This window comes from Pleuronectes platessa, chromosome 13 (assembly GCF_947347685.1).
Source record: "Pleuronectes platessa chromosome 13, fPlePla1.1, whole genome shotgun sequence".
NCBI classification, from domain to species: Eukaryota; Metazoa; Chordata; class Actinopteri; order Pleuronectiformes; family Pleuronectidae; genus Pleuronectes; species Pleuronectes platessa.
This window is the reverse complement of record NC_070638.1, coordinates 16176077-16181271: the sequence shown is the minus strand read 5'-3', so window position 1 is coordinate 16181271 and position 5195 is coordinate 16176077.

The following is a 5195-nucleotide window of genomic DNA, read 5'->3' as shown; positions in this document are numbered from 1 at the left end:
GTCCAATACACTGTTCGGTGCCTTAAAAAAAAAGTTGCACTCTCCTCTGCACAGCACACGGTTACCTGAGGAACGCACACTGGTATATGAGTGGTGTGAGCAAAGGATAGCCTACTAATCTACACGTCTAAGGTATATTGTGCATACATTTATTATTATTATTTATTGTGGAGTGCATGTGCCCATTAAGTCAATTTAATTGTGATTCATCCAGGACCTCAAGAAGAAAAATCTTCATCCAATCAGTCATAAAATCCATAAACCTTCTAAATACATATCAGATGGATGAGACATGTGAACATCTTTAGTATCATTGCTCTGTGCTGTGGGTCAACCCTCTATTGTGAGCTGGAACATCTTTAGACACATGGTGCTGTGTGTGTTCAGTCTCCCGGTTTCTACTTCTACCTGTAAATGATCCCGTTCTTTGAACATTCAAATTACAATAAGCTCCGGCTCCTGTGTGTGCTGGGTTAAAATAGTGGTGGTAATATGTCCAATCTGTGAGCTCCTACCTGTTGTCGCTGGGTTGTTATGATAATCCAGACACTGGGCTACAACTGTCAGCAGTGACTCTCCAGCATGGTGTGGGCTCCGAGGGACATCAGCTGTGACCTCTTATTTAAACTCTTACCCCAAGTGGACAGGATGCCTGCCATACCTGTGTGGGTAATATGAGTTCCCTGCACAATGCTGCTGTGGTTAAAATGGTCCCGCACAATGAATCTCCACTGTACTGTGGCTCTGAAGGGGCACCGCTGGGGGCCCGGCGCTATGATTATTGCACACACTTCCACGAAGGAATTCAGGAGCAGTTATTTCAAACACATCCGCCTTTCAGTGCTACACATGTAGAGTATGTATAGGCAACTTCAAAGGGAAACACTGAGACAAGAACACTTACGACCACTAGGTGTCTCTGCAACCTCAGATACAGGGAAAAGAGTGGGCTGAGGAGATTCCTCTTTGATTCCTCTTTGATTCCTCTTTGATTCCTCTTTGTCTGATTTACCAGCAACTGATCAGATGAAATGTGAAACTATGTTAGTGTTAGGTTGTTGTTTATAGATCTATATAATTACATATTTGTAATGAATGTATAACACGCAGCTTCCTTATTTACCCAAAACGATGCACATTAAGAAAGACAAAGAAATGATCTGTGTTGTCAGTAAAACAGTTAAAGATAATTGTAGTTATTTATACCTGTATTTCATTTTGTTCATGCTATAAGCACATTATTAATCAATGTGGACATTTTTGAAAGAAATCATGCTTTTTATATTTGTTTTACAAACGTATTCTTCCCTTCAGCACATTATACCTAATTTATAAGCTATCCTAAGATGCCTAGACTGTATTATTGTATATTGTATATAGGTGTGTTTATGCATAATTTTATATTCCAATTAAGTTACTTCAAAAATGTGACCTCCCAGTCTCAAATAAAGATTAGCCGACTATTTTATCTCTTTATATTTATTGTTTTAGTCTGTATATATTTCTAACATACAGAACAATCTAGAGCTCAATCACCTTTAAATATTAGGGCAATTTAAATGTTCAATCTCTTCTTATTTTACCTACAGCTGTTCTTATTTTAGTTTATTCATTTGTTTTAATTGATTCATTTGCTTTAGATTACCTTTTATTCACTTGTACTGTTTCTAATTTTTGTTTTCATTGTGTCTTGGAATGTTTAGTTTATTCTCTGCAATTCACCATATTATAAATAAGGTCTGTAGTTCAAATAAAGGTTGAATGAATGAATGAGAATCCAAAGCATTTGACTAGTGATGACAGTGTTGTTCTGAACAGATGGAGGATTTCCCCTCGCGGTCTCCAGCTATGAGCTGGTTTGTCCTTCACACCAGCACCGTCAGGTCCTATTCTACTGGAAGTGCTCACTTATTACCACTTTGTACCACTTTCTGTCTCCTCTAAGATACATCCAGTGATGGCAACAGTAAAAAGACTGCAGTATAAAAGAAAATTTCGACAGCTGCTTCCTTACTCTTTAGCTCAGATGCCTTTCTGAGGTAATTATACCTTGGCCTTCAGCCTTGGAAAAAAAATATATCACCCCTTCTGCATACAGTATAGGACAGCAGAGAAAATGTGCACAAATAGCAGGATGAGGGGAAAAAAAGACTCAAGGGCAGATGGAGAGGCATTCGCATGTATTTGAGGTTAGGCCTAAACATAGCTGCAAAGACGTGCACGCTGTCTTCAAGTGCCACATTTGGACGTGAAACAACCCAGTAAGAGAGAGAGGGGATGAAAGACGATTCTGCTCCTTTGTCTCTCAGCAACTAAAAATAGCTCTTGCTGAGCAGGCAGAGGAGCAGAGCTGCAGTCCCTGCTCCTGCTCCCTTTTACTCCTTTTTCTGTTGATGATGCACGTCGTGAGGAATCTTTCACATCAGCTGTAGAATACAGTTATTATCATCTTAGGTACAGGAAGTGTAAATGAAGTTGTACAGTGTTTATTGGGGGTTTCGCCTGCAGTGCTGTTGTGTATCACTGAGCTGATGGATACAAAGATTTAGCTTCTACTGTAGATATTTCTAATCAGTTTTCGCATCTTTATGATGGATGCTTTTATTGTGAAAAAAAAGCATGTATGCAAATAAGGACAATACAATGCCTCCTTTGTTAGAGTTTTTGTTGTGTGCATGTGCACTTGAACCCAAAGGTCCCAACCATGTGTTAATACCTCCAAGGAGATTTCATTTTCACTCCTATTTGTTTGTTTGTTGGTTGGTTAATAAACAAGTGTTCACAAATACTACAGGATGTATTACTCTGGTGGAAGAATGTGGAATGATTCAGGGCAGAACCAGTAAATTTTGGTGCGGATCCGGATCAGGGGGCGAATCCATGAATTTGTATCACTTTCGTTAACATTGGGAAGGAAGACGTTTTTGTGGAATTTTCACTGATTTCCCATGATTCGTGGATCTGATGAAAAACTCTGGCATGTTTCGTAATAATGATATCTATAAGTGTGTGCAATTTGGAGCAGCCTGATTGAATTTGAGGACAGTGCCTATCTAATTTAGAAAGGCACTGTCTTTGTATTTTAAAGAACAATAAATATACTGTTTTCCAGTTGACATCTATATCTTGACATCATTCCTCTTTTCATTTTTTTTTTAAATAACAATCTGAGATTATTTTTCCGTCTTCTTAAAAGGGAGATGTGCACACACACCCGTGAAAAGGCATTACTGCTGTTGCTAAGGCCGTGGATAAAGCTTGTGTGGCTGTATCCAAGCAATTACACAATGCCAACATGTCCAGCACATATTTATCAGTGTTGCGGCTGTGCTCACATGCCTAGCAACCTTGTGTTATTGTCCTGAAGATTAGCTCCCTGGCTCCACACACACAGATACCACACTGCTGTCCCCCCCCCCCCAGCCTCACATTTATGGTGGAAAACAATGCTAATCTCATTTAAGGGACTACAATGTGCGAACATAATTTACCATTTCATGATTCCCTCGGATGTAAGCTGTTGTGTATCTTTTATACCTATTAACATACAGTATACAATATGTGCATGTGTTGTATTTGAAAGTGGGTGAGCAGGATTATGGTCACAGAGAAGAGGTGAGTCAGTTCACAGTATCTGTCCCTGGAGTGAATCACGTATTGCGTAAACCCTGGCACTGGAGAGGAGGAGGAATTTGCTTGGCGTTTTCTTCACTGGCAGCTAGAAACCCCCTCACACAGCAGTGGGAGTGATGGAGCACATTATTTCTGTTTATTCTGGCTGGAGAAGAAGGGAAGCAGAGGGAGCATTTGAGAAATCATGCCTCTGAATGGACCAAACAGCAATGAAAAGAAAATCAGATTCTCAGAATAAGGCCTGCAATTTCTCGGTGGTGTGTATAAAGCTCCACCTCAAGCCTTGGGCCTTTAGTCCTGTGACTTTTGCTCCATGTAAAGAAGTTACATTGCCGTGTAACATCCAATCACCCATGCATGATTGTGCCACAGGATACTAGACTGGGAGGTCTGGGGTGGTTGAGTTGCTGACAAGGGGTCAGATGAGCGCTGATATAACTGAGTGGGAGGATCAAATACAGTAGCTCAGAGACTGGGAGGTGGCAAAGGATTTTCTTTTTTTTAATCAGTGGTCTGCAAGAGCATGAATGATCTGAAACAGCCAAATCCATCAGTCCACTCTCCAGCTATAGAAATACATGCTAACCTTTTAGACTTTTACTATCAGATTGAATGCTAATGATGTAGTCTGGCTTTAATATCTGTGTGACTCTGATTGAAGATTATAGGTCAAACCCCTAGCCAGTACCCTAACCCTTACCCTACATGAGTTGTCTCACAAAATCATATAAAACATATGATGCTGAGGCGATGGTAGGGATTGTGTTTTTGTGAGGATTGTGGTTTTGTAATTACTGCAGATTGTGAGTAATTAAAGAGGGTTGTTGTGAGTTCATGTTTGTACACAGCAGAGACTTACCTCCACCGTGGGGGTAATGTTTCCATCTGTGTCTGTTGGTTATTTAACAGGACTACTCAAAAAATACTGCACGAATTACCAGAGATTCTGGGGGGGCGGATGCAGACTGGTCCAGGGAAGGACCCATATTGTGGATCTGGATGAGATTTGTTTTCGTGAAATAGTGCATTATTTCACTTGTTTGTTGATTTTGATGAGAAACATTAGACATAGTTAAGGGGTTTGTATCTATGAGCGTGTATATTTTGGGGCAGATCCAAATAAAAATCTGGACATAGTAAATTTTGATGAAGGTTCATAAAGGGACTGATGGGCCTGGGCAGATCTATCCACTATAGAGGGTCATCCCAGATGTATTTATGACAGCAAGAAACCACCAGTGCCACAAAACGATGCACCGAATATGCTTGTAGCTGTTGTAAGAACTGATCATCCAACAATCCTCCATTCAGCATTTCACGTCGTGTCATCATCTCACATGCAAGAGCCAGAGGCGATGCAGCCACTGCACTGGAAGCTGGGGGAGTCGACAATGACGGGGAAATTAATAATCCAGTGTGTTACGTATAGAGCTGTATAAAACAGAATCAATGTACAACACAGATTGTACTGATGATGTAAGCTTGTTGTTGACTTTCCCAGTCTGAATGACTGAGCAGAGGGAGGTGTGGGGGGGAGTCATTAATCCAGGGCTAGTGGTGAC